The 12,554-nt window shown below is 43.1% G+C and overlaps 1 long non-coding RNA gene across 1 annotated transcript in view; it reads right to left on the reverse strand.

The window, feature by feature from the left end:
* Nucleotides 1-8,873, reverse strand: part of LOC110839688 (uncharacterized) — a 129,736-nt gene extending 120,863 nt beyond the window's left edge. Inside the window, exons 1-2 of the long non-coding RNA XR_015534086.1 lie at nt 8,623-8,873; nt 7,251-7,592 (exon numbers count right to left, since the gene is read on the reverse strand). This is a non-coding gene — a long non-coding RNA (uncharacterized LOC110839688). The remainder of the gene's footprint in view (nt 1-7,250; nt 7,593-8,622) is intronic.
* Nucleotides 8,874-12,554: the final 3,681 nt, after the last annotated feature.

Here is a 12,554-nt window from a genome sequence, read left to right on the forward strand (position 1 = left end):
TTTATACACTCGGTGGACAAAATGCAGAATTATTACTTAAATAAGTGGTACATATAGTTACCACTGGACACTAAAGGGTTAGAAAGATAAATTTTACTTTTAAATTAGTAAGAATGATCGTCTCAGTTTAGACTGAAGATATTTTTACTGTAAGCGAAATAAATACCGATGTCACGAGAAATTTCGCGTTACCGACGAGTGTTATAATTAGACAAATAGTGGAGATTATTTTAAGGGTACTGACACAAGTTCTGCGGGTCTCAAATCTCCCCTAATAAACACAGGGACTGTTGTTATTTTGGGTAAAGCAGGCCTTATTATTTGCAAAGTCGGAAGAGCGCCGTGCTAGAAATATAGGTCTACTGAAATGTCAAGTGACTCACGCCACGTAATTGTACGTGGAGCTGAAACCAAATGGCACATTCCAGTGTTCTGTGATCCTGCAACTGCACAAGGTCACCCCGCGCCTCGTGGTACATGTCACCTCACCTCACCTGTCGGAATGTCCGCGTGAAATCGAGGTATCGGGGGTCCCACGGCCACAGGGCTGAGGGCACTTCAGAAAATTATTTTGGTTTTCGAAACAGGACGAGATAGGGGACTGAAGAAAATTCCACATCAGGAAGAGGTTCTTGGGCTGGGCGTGTAGCACGAACGGGACAGATGAGAAATATAACTGTTTCAGTCATAAAACGTGAATTGGTCCTAATTGGTCTTAAATATAATAAATAGGACAGGAGAATGCGAAACGGATTCAAGTGGCACAGGACGGGCTGTTGTGAACAAGGTGATGAACCTTCAGGTTCCCATTGAGGACTTGACCGAAAAACCATGGGGTATCAGTACGTCTGGGTTGTGACACGGAGTTTTGAAGGAACCTAATGTCTCCATCCACAAGTCATGAACCTGGGGCGGCTGTGGCCAAATGACCACACTTGGCCCAAGTCATCATGGACAAAAGAGAACACAATGCAGCCCGCTCGGCGGGCGATGGAATTGGAGGGGGGGAAGCAGCTGAAATGCAACAAAAGGAAGGAAGGGATTGGGTAGGAGGGAGGGTGGGAGGAAGTGGCTTCTTCTGACGACGTGTAAATGAGACTGTTCTTTCTTCGGAAAGGATTGATGAATTATTAATGAAATACCTGCGAGAATGTAAATGGGATGAAGATAAACCACTTTTATGTTGAGAACAAGCTTAAGAAATGGCTTAAGAGATTTTGAATGTGTCTGCAAGTCAGTATTAATTTTTAAAAGGTTAATTGTGAACAGACACGGCGTTTTAACTGGGACATCTCAGGGCGAGCTTTTGTGTCGACTGTGATGAGCCTTCATTCCATACAGCAGATAACGTTTTGACAGCCTGCAAATCTATAAAACACTCACAGAAGAAACTCTTGATTATTTATCGACGGTTTTCAATTGCTTAGGTCACACAGCAAATTGTGCCATCGGATGACTTGATGAACAGTAAATGATGAACTGCAGAGGATTAAAACATAAGCGGGCGTGAACTGATTTAAGACGCTGTCCCGGCATTTAACTGGGGTACTGAGTAAAACCACGGAAACCTCGGTCAGGATACTCGATCTTCGAGCCAAGATTTTATTCCGGGATCTCCCCGAAGCAACGACGTCACTTGATTTTGCTCTTAATCGATTTTTGTCTTCTGGGTTGTGATGCCCGATGGACGCTTAGGTCGATTTGGATGTTTTGACGAAACTGCGCCCGTCATCAGGGCTCAGGCTTATATGGCTAGCCTGTTGGTTTGTCTGTTAATTAACTAGATAGTTACCACATGAAGCGACCGACGACCGACTGGAGGGAGGTGAGGCTGTGAGAATTTTCCTAACCGCAGCCTACGCCCAGAAATATTCCGGGGACAAATCAATGTGTAGCGGGAACAAGGCGTCGGGAGTGTTACTCTTCGTCGTAAAGAACGCGTGGAGCTTCCGGTCTCCGTCACTTCCTCCCTCTAAGGTCGAAACATTCTCCCCAACACCCTCAATCCGTGCCGTTCCTTTAATCTGACGCTTTTACAGACGTAGCTTAACAGCATCGACTGGCCTTTTCATCGAACGACGGATGAAGTAACTTCTCTGCTAGGTCACCCGCGATTACTTTGACCTTCTCACGTTCTGAAAGAGCGACAGTCCATGGCACATGTCTTCATTATTACTCAGATACGCAGACAAACCAGAGGAGATGCTGTGGTTACATCACAGCCCGCAAGAAACAAAAGACAGAGGAATGCAGGGGGACTGCACTGGGTTGCAACACACAAAAGAAGGAGATATTCATTTACCAAAACCATTCCACGCCTCCTGTATTGAGCCATCAACCTGAGGCTATTCCCATCCTCGCGTCAGACTCTCATTTGTCTTTGCCGGTGCGTCAGAGAGTTAGTTCCCGTGGAATCGTGGAGATTCAGACTCAGGTTTGGAGTACAAAAATTTTGTTCCGAATACCTGAAGGGCCTTGATGTTCATTTATTAATGATGCAAATCTTGTAGAGGACAACTCTGAAATGTAGCAACCACTTCTCTTATTTGTTTTGTTCTTAATGTCAGACAACGTGTTTCGATTAGAATTTTGATAGCCTTACTTTTAACTGAAATGTAATTTCTGTAAACAGATCGTGCACTCTTGAGCTGCAAACATATGAACCGACTATTTGAGAATTAATTCGAAAGTGCCGCGTATTTTTGGCGGAAGCGTCTACCATCTAGCGGACGATAATCGAAGACAAGTGCTACGTCAGAGGCATTACACCGCCACGTAGTGGCCAGAATTGAAACTTGTAATTTCAAGAAATCGTTGAATGCAGTACAGTCCATGGAAAATATCAAGAGACATGTTAAAATCGTCGTGCATAATGTGAACTACTAATTTTCAAACACTCAGAAAGATTCTGTTATTACAGCTGCAAGTGTTTCGCCTGCAAACAAATTAATGTCTGTACTGCACTATTTTATTTATTCGCGGGGTGGTTAAATGAACCACGTTTTCAATTTACGAGATTAAATAGCGTCGGAGAATAGAATCAGGAGTGCCAACTATTCGGCCCCAACGTTCCCTCGTACTAGTTGATAATACGCGTCTACGCAGAGCCACCGTAAAAATAATAGAACCTAATAGTAATAAAGACATTTCTCATTTCCCCATGCGTGCTACATGCCTGACCACCTCATGCTCCTTGATTTCATCCCCCTAATGGCACTTGGGAAGGAACACAAATTGTGAATTATCACTACTGAAATTAGATACAAAATCAAGCAGATGGAAATGAGGGAAAGTCCATTTGTTTCAGTGCTGCCAACATCGCTCTGGTACTGCCGAGACCCACGTGTCTGCCTCCTCTGGCCCGGTGTCTTCGTCACCCCGATTTCTTTCCCAGAGAATAAATCACTCTCGCGTCTGACTAAATCACGATTGATGACGAAGGTGATCGATCAACCACGAAATAAAATCGCGCGAGACGGAAGGTGTTCGCGTTTTCATTACCACGTCGACCGAACGTCTGCTGAATCGCAGGCAAATTCTTGCACAAGTGGCACTCCATTAGACAGGCGCGCCATGTAGCACGCAAGGAGGAATGAGACATTTATGCAGAGATTTTTAGTTGCAAAACCTGATGGGAAGACCTAGGCGTAGATAGGAAGATAATATTAAAATGAATTGTCATAAAACAGGGGGTGGACTGGCGGTGGGGGGTCTTGTGGGAAAAGGGGATGAACATTCGCGTTCCAGGGAGAATAAACTGACTAACTTAGCGACTGGCAGCTTCTCGACATGGACTTTGCTGCATGTTGTTAGAACCCATGCTTTGCCCGGTTGGTTCCGTATGACAAGTAATCTAAGCGTGTTGAAGAGAGTTGTCATTCACTGAAACAGTTGATATAGGACACTGCTCTTATGACCCCAAGAAACACTAACCGAATAAATTTCGAATATTTTTTTGAAAGTCTCTGCGACATCCGTAAAAGCCGAATATTCAGACAGAGAAATTCGTAAAATTACTTAACGCGGTGTTAATCGATTTAAGGCCCTGATTCTGTATCGATCTGTACCAAAAAAGAATATAAGAAATCCATGTCTGCCAAAGAGAATTCTCGCGCAGTTTGCAAAACTCTTGGCAACATTTCAGGTTCACTGCGATTAAATTTAAATAAACCGGCGACCCAGGACCCGTTATGGATGGCAACCTACAAAGAAAACCACGATACAGTAATCACCTTTGAACATGGACGTAAACTGAAGATATAAATGCTTATCTAAAACACACGAAAGAAATGTGGGCCAGTGTGTTATTGCGCGATAACAGAACGGAACAACCTACAGACAGGCACATCAGGCCTTATCTTTATGAATTTTTCTCCAGTTCTTTGAGTGGCCCTCTCTGACCGACATAAATGGCGTTAGGGGACATCATTGACTCTCGGAAAGGCAATGTAGTCTTTGTGTTCAACAGTTGGACAAAATTATTAAAGGCGGTGAATCCTGAGATCCACCACGACTCCCGCGAATCCAAATTGTTTTTAAGAGAATAATATTGTCCCAGGAGAGTGAGCCATCTGGCGAGTGGCACCGACATTGAAAGTCACTGTTTTAACACTTCTGCCATCTGTTGGTAGCCCTCCATACTATCGCGTACCTCCTGTTTCAAAATGCTCTAGCCTATTTGCCATGTATGTGATGATATTTTATAGGCCTACTCGTTATCTAAGATAAGATTCATCCCAGCGTTTGATCCACGTGTCTTGAAATAGACCACAAGCGACCACTTTCAAGTTCTTGTACTTTTCCGATCGAGCCGCGCAAAGAACGCTGGACACTGAGATCTGGACGACGAAATTGAAGGTCGTGATGCCGTGTAGTGTTCTAGGTTATTTCTGTAGTCGGGGCGAATCTGCGCGTCTGAGGACCGTTCGAAGTAAAACAAAGGAATCAGTGGGGCGGGAGGGGTAGCAGATAAGGAAGCATGTACAGTTCACACCATAAACATTGTCTGCGCGATGGTTCCTCAGTCTCACGTGTGCATAAATGTTTCCTTCGACACGGAAGAGTTTTCTGTTTGCTTGAGACGTAATTCTTAAATGGATACGAACAAATTAGCGACTTCTGTTAATTGATGTTAATTGTAAAGTGAGGGTGGTCACGTGTTGAGGAAAACTACGCCCGCTCATTTGTGGTCATCAGGAAAGTTACAAGAAGAAATTTGGCAACATTCATGGGATCCGAAGGTCCATTACCTATTCGCAAGAGACCAGGCCCTGTCCAAATGTAGTGCAGATCCACTCCTAGGTTTTCTATGTGGTCTATTTCTTCGATGTTTTCCGCTCCAAATGTCTCATCTCTCCAATGCGTGCTACAGTTTAAGCCCATCCCTCTTTCTTAATTTGATAACCCTAATAACGGCAAATTAATATTAATGATGCTCTAATTGAACCATGAAACATAGTGGAGTGTGGAATAGATATCTTTCCTTTAGTCTACTGTGGTAACACGTGATGCTAACAGCCTCCATTTTAGAGTGCCTAAGATTAGATTTTTTAAAATCAATTTAAAAAAGGACACAGACGTTGAGATGGACAGTAAATCTGAGCAAATGACTGGTGGATGTTTTCAGAACGCAGGGGCAGAGCACCACGTACCTGTTCAGAGAAAATGCTTCGTCCCCTCCCTCACTCCATTTCTCCGCAATTTTGTATGGCTGGTTGTAGATATACACTCTCAAGGGGGCTATACCATACGGCGAACGTAACCACAAACTCTTTTTTTACTTTACTCTGCTTTTCAAGCATCCTTTCAGCAAGGTGCATGTATATGGAATTACAGACCTCATAGCCTATTGATCTTACAGTCCCAATGGACCACTTCATCTCGCATTCTCGACTAGTTAAAAACCTAAAAGAATATACAAGAGGTGGGAACATGTTTCAAATAGACCTGAGTGTTTCAAGGAAGGACTTAATTTCGTTTAAAACAGAGGCCGCCCTCTTCTGTAAACTGGATATATAATGCGGTTCACACGTATCACTACAAGGACCTGACGTAACTCACAAGTTACTTACATATGCAGAGGAAACTCACTTGTATTCAACGCGATTTAAGAACTTAGTTGCGAGCTGCAGCCTACGGCTAAGTAAAAAGTACTTAGACCATAACTAAGGTCGTATTACCCGTCAGTATTGATGGGAATTACCTTCTTTCGTGTTGGGAATACATACAATCTTTATTAAATTATTTTATTTAGTGTTCTGTCTGACGACAGGTCCATATGAACAGGATCCTTCCATCCTTTTCTCGGACTGGGACCTGTTCATATACGTTCTTGGCAGATGATCCAGAAGTGGTTTGCCATTGCCTTCTTCTGTGTGTGAATGGAGTAATTGTTGGGATGCCACGGAGGAAAACTCCGTGTTGCCTAGACCACGGCCTTGCCCAACACAAGTTATAAATTCGGGCACCGCCGGGAATCGAACCCGAGACCCCCAGGATTACAAGGCCAGCGTTCTAACCGCTAGACCACCGTAATTCAAAGTGCAGAATTTATAGAATGTCTTTATAAAGCAAATTAAATATGAAATCTTCGCGGCGGGTGACCCATATTCTTGTCAGACGCACCAACACAAAAGCAGACCAACGCCAAACGAAAACCCCGCCATACCTCACCGTAGGCGCCACCAAAGTCAAGTTCGCGTTTCTTGAAATATGTTTTCTTGCAGAAATTATTTAAATACAGCGCAAGCTGCAGAACGTAACAGATAAAACGAGCCTTTTCTTAGAGACAAGGAGGCGATTTGTGCCGGCTGCATTTCAGCGAGTCCGAAACACCGAGTTCAGAAACTAAGCTAACCTAACCTAACCTCTCTGCCAAGAATAGAACCCGGGCCGCGGCTCGCTTTTATTCGTGATGCTGACGTCACAGGTGACACGGCGTTAAACCGAATTTGCAGTAAACCCCACTTTACCTCCAGGTGTGGGTACGCAAATTTTAAGACGTACATCCAAAATGTGGTTAATCCGAATAAATGTTTATTTAAAGTGTACCATTTACAAAACGTAAAACTTGTTACGCGGTCATGATAACGTATTACCAATTCCCTGTGGCCGTACTGACTTGTTTCGCAGGCTGTACATTGCCACCCTTGTCCCAGTTCCTTTACCGCCAGATTTTACCCTTATTTAAGATCCTACAGTGTATTGAACAGACATGAATGAATTAAACACAGTTTTGAAACATTCCTTACCTTCAGCTGTAGTGGGTGTCTTCATCTGCAAAGACAGCTAGCATTAACTGAACCACTCATTACGTGTATTATATCACTCCTTAAACACAACTGAATCACTGAATAGCACATATCACTTCTATACTCACTTTTTAAACATATCTGAATAGCTTTTTCCGTGTATATCACTTCTATAATTATCCTTTAGTCACTTTCGTAAGCGTCCACCATCAGAAAACCGCGCCATTACTGCGAAACTTGCTAGTCAGCTGTTGACAAGGTCAGCTCGATTAATCCCTGTGCAGAAATCGAGATTAGATGAGAGGTGGTGCCATCTAGTAGGTACTTTGCGAACTATGAGACCTAAGCATAAACGTTCATATGTGAGTATGAGAAATTAATAAAAAGGAATATAATAATTTAAATTAACTTTGAATGTTTGTGACGATGTATCATGACAATAACAAACGTCCTAAGTGTCCTAGTCTTAATTAAAACGACGTTTCGGAGATTGGTGTGTGTTATCAGGTAAAACCTACTCTGTTGTGCTTAATCAATCGGTAGACCTAGTCCTGTCCTGTCCGAAACATCGTTTTTAAATTAAAATTAGAACCGTGCATATTTATTGTAAGTGATGTTGAGTTGTGTACCTACAATAATAATTATTGTGTAAAATGTTTCTCGGATCTCAGAGCTAAAACTACCGAAGTCCATTGTTCGAGCAACAATTGCCTTGTATTGCATCAGCGCATGAATGACCTAAGATGCAGCAATGGCCATGGAGCGCATTAGTGCGAAATGGACCTACGTGATGTGACATCAGGCAAACTTTTGTAACGTCACTGCACTTCAAAGAGGACGATAGACTTCTCCAATCTTGTTTCTCAAGTATTTGGTTTCTTGTTTTGGTTCAGCAACTGAATAGTTTGTGTTGAACGCCATAACGATTTTCATACAGAGATCTCACTCGGTAAATAGATTAAATCGCAATCAAGATTAAAAATGATCACGCCACGAGAGATGAAATTGTTCATTCAACAAAACGCGTTGCTATGGGAACTCAGCTGAGACTCCAGAATTCTTAGGCTGGATAACCAATGCTTTTTTTTTTTCGAAATATAGGCCTACATTGTCTCTGTTGTTGAGAAATCCACATCCCTCCGAGAAAACTGTTAATTACGAACATTCAAATCGGCTCTCTGACATCTCTCGGGTTTCAATTCCACATGACATCATCAGAAATCCTGCTCAGGTCGCAGGCTGTATTTTTTTTTACAGTTTAATTTTCGTAATAAAATTAAATTTATTATTATTTATGCGGGCGAAAGAAATCTACATGACTACCATTTCTTTTTTTTCTAAATCGTGTAGCCACTGGAATCTCCCTACTTACGATACCACATTTATCTCTGTGACGTCGACCCGTTGTAACAGATTTGCGATGATCATCCCACGGCATTTTCGATGTATATCAGACAAGTAATCGCTCCAACTTCAATTTTAAATAATTATTTTAATTTGTTTAACTCTTCCCATGCTACGAACGTGATATCTCGGCCTCACTATTTCTGCGTGACAACATAGGCGGCGACAAGACGCCTGTGTCACTTCCATCTTGTTTATTCTGTTTATGTGTTAGTTCTGCGGTTGCTATGGTAACAAAAACAATGGTATATCAGCTTACGAAGAACACGAGCACCAAATGAACCGCGTATGGAGTAAAACTCCCAATCAATCAATCAATCAATCAGTCGTATGGTTACCGATCTAATGAGAGGCGGCTTACTTACGTTTCCGAAAAGAGACCCATCCGGACGGCATGTGCTGTTTGCCTTCGCACCAGAATCGAGCACGTCACACGACAGTCACACCGAGCACTGCCTATCTTCTGATCCAAATCTGTTCATTCCTTAACCTTGGGCAGGGGTGGGAGGGGGAGGGGGAGAAGGCCTTTGTTTACGAATAAGTATGGACACATCATGTTGTGACACTGAGCGCTGAGGTACGTGTTACCGCTCACATAGCCGGCACTGATTCAGCGTCACCAAACAAAGTCCACGGAACCGCAACTCAGGTTGCTCTAAGCATTATCTCCATTCAATACCAATCCTGCCTTCTTCATTTCTTTTCTTTGAACACGATTTGTCATCTGCGTAGGTCTTTAGAGTTCCTCCGAAAGCCGCGGGCTTGTGCTGGACTCCTGCTTTGTGTCTGGGAGTAACCGGGTTTAAACTCGTCCGGGGACCGTCCAATCCGATTGGTTTGTGGTTTTCCTATCACGCATTCTGGACAGGTGGCGAGGTTGTGCCTTAAATTAGGTCATGACCACTTCCTTCCTCATCCTTTCCTCTTCAGTGACCAGAAATATCCGATATAATATTTTTCAAGAAAACGTAAATAATAAAATAAATAGGTTGCAATGATTCACAGGGAATTACCAAAGATGAACTTGAGTGCTGGGAATTTCTTGATGGAGGATATCGGCAACCCGCACGCCACCTCTGTCGAAACTCGCGGCGCCTTCCATCGTGGCCGTGGTTTTGACATTTACAATTAAGAAGACAGATGCAGAGTGTTTACCCTTCGTCATACGACGCCACGTTAAAACTTTTCATAAAAGTAGAAAGCTGTAGCTTCATCAGGTGTACAAGAATTATTGCTAATTGCTAATTACTCAGTTTTAGTTTAGTTGTGTTATAGCCTAGTTACTTAATTTGTTCAGTTCAACGAACCCATTTTGTAGGTTGTGGTTGTTCGACCGCGTGGTAGTTTCGGTGTGCGTCAAACCAAAAGCCCAACACTTCGAAAAACGTGTCTGAACAGGTTGAGAAGTAATAATTGTGTAGATCCACATTACGTTTCTGTTTCTATTACGGTAAAGTTCTGTTGCCATGGCAAACAGACAAAGCGGTACTTCCCCCAACACACCTCATCCACGTGACACTCGTCCGGACCCGCGATTCTCCGCACTTGTGCATCGCGACTATTGGGACGACGGAGGATTTTCCGCAGGAGCGACTCGCGGTTTGTGCCCCACTTTTCAGCCCAAACAATAGTTTACAAATTCAATAATTATATACGTAGGTACATTAGCCCATATAACATCTTCCGGCGATGATATGTTAGGTTGTTGAACTGGCTCCTACCTTGACCGAGAGCAACTAGTGTGTACGGTTGGAAGAAACATGTAATCGGATGTCACCCTGGAGGGAAGTGTTTCTTTCCGAGAGTGTCCTAGTTTTTCTACCTGTCGTCATCACATGTAAACAGCGGCATTCATATTGATTCAGTAGCACGAGGTGCAAACTGACCTCCATGCCTGGCACATGTGTTGTCTGGCCCCAGAACAGCGGCCCCTCGCTTTGCCCGTTCGTCTCTAAGACGTACGGAACCAGTGATTCGTAGATGCCTTTCGTGAAGGTGATTAGGATGGACGGGGCATTCAGCACGCATAGGAATGGAGAGGACTGAACGCAGAATCTTAGTCAGAATATACAGATAGAAAAGAGTGCTTGGGAGATCCAGGCGTTGGTGGGAGGATATTATTAAAATTGATTTGAAAGTATTTCAAATTGCCACATGTCAACAGTCGTAAAGCTAAATACAGTACCCGTCGGCCGCCAGGTGTCGTGTTTTTCTCACGCCACTCCATCAAGTCTTGTGTCCCTTGCGTAGGTTCGTCGAGAAACGGACACCGAGACACGCAAATCGGGTATATTAGTCATTTCGCGGTGGAATGTCCGATTCTCTCATCTGACAGCCATGTTATCTCCAAGTGCAAACAATGAGATCACCGCTTCTCCGGTGATCGCGTCATAGATACCACGCAAGTGGAAGGCCGACACGTCGTGACGTAAGTGCCACTCAGGTTAGACAATGGCTAATCACGTTGAGAGGGTATAATTTCTACGGTATGCGAAGATGTCTGTGTGGCGCCGTGTATTCTGATGGAAGTTCACCGACGTTTCCGGGCACCTCGGAGGTTCGCCGTTACATTAGGAATCAGTAACCCGTGTCGTCGTTACACAGTTTGGTTGTGTCCTGAGCCACCTGCCTCCATCGTAACGTCTTATCTGAAGATACACTTTAATATTATCCTTCAATCTATGTCTAGTATCTCAAGTGCTCTCTACCGACAAGTGCTATAGTCATACAACACAATTTAGATGCACTATCTTTCTCTGAGAATGTCATTAATTTTTTTTTATTTTTGGGATGATGAAGCAGTGACGTCATATTTCGTGCTGCATGCATCGCCCATCCTATGCTCATTGATTTGAGGGTAAAAAATACAGGTTATGAAACATTATTCTCCGCTCAAATTCAGAAATGTTTATAAACTTGTTTGTGTCCGCTTAGAAAAAGTTGTTTTGTCTCCTTCTTTGGTGGATGATCTCGGCCGTGTGCCTTCAGTAGGATTCGACTCTAGGATCTCAGTGTTGGAGCGGACAAACATCAAGGGCTGTGGTCGGCTGTGTGCATGCACAAATCTCTCATTATCATTTGCTACACATATCTGCCCATCAGAGGGAAACAATCTTCTAATGGAGACGAGAATTATGAACGCAATGAAACCCGTTTAAGTATATTCATTTAGGGGAAGGCAGTTTCGCTCGAAAACATTCCACCCCCCACCCCCACCCCTTAAGCTCTTTATTTTTAATTTGGTTAAGAGACCGAAGAATGGAGCGCACACCCTGATCGCCTCGCCGTTGCATGACGGAAAGCGTCGTTCTGTTCCGAAGAGGCCTTTGCTAACCATAGTTTGTGCAACAATATTTAAGAGAAATTATTTAAAATTGTATTATTTTGAAAAAACTGACATTGTCAGCATTGTATATCGAATGCAAAATCTGACTAGTTATTCATTTATTATTGTTATTGCCGAGTTCTGAGTTCGATTCTTGGCCCGAAGGCTGTGACGTATGAGGTTTTCTTCAGTCTCTCCACGTAAATTCTGTGCTAATACCTTACTTAACCTCCATCCTTGTCTGTCTCTGTCCCTCATTCGCAATCATCAACCGATTCTAAATCCTCTGAGCAGACTCCTATTTGGAAAGCTGATTGTGGCTTAGTTAATCAATAAATTTACGTCATTTTGGAATCCTGAGGTTCATTACCGTGTTCCCAAGTGCTCGCCACTGGTTTCTATTCTCAGCCAGTTGAATCCAGTCCACATCCTCACATCTTACTTCTTCAAGATTTACTTTAATTTCTAAATCGTCAGTTCTTTCGCATTTTCGAACTGAAATTTTGTATGCACATCTTAGGTCTCCCATACAAATTATGAAGCTCCTCATCGTGTATTCTTCTGCAGTATCTTGT

Source organism: Zootermopsis nevadensis, unplaced genomic scaffold (assembly GCF_977971745.1).
Source record: "Zootermopsis nevadensis isolate Lab colony 2312 unplaced genomic scaffold, Znev_1.0 Znev_ptg000008l, whole genome shotgun sequence".
In the NCBI taxonomy this organism is placed as follows: Eukaryota; Metazoa; Arthropoda; class Insecta; order Blattodea; family Termopsidae; genus Zootermopsis; species Zootermopsis nevadensis.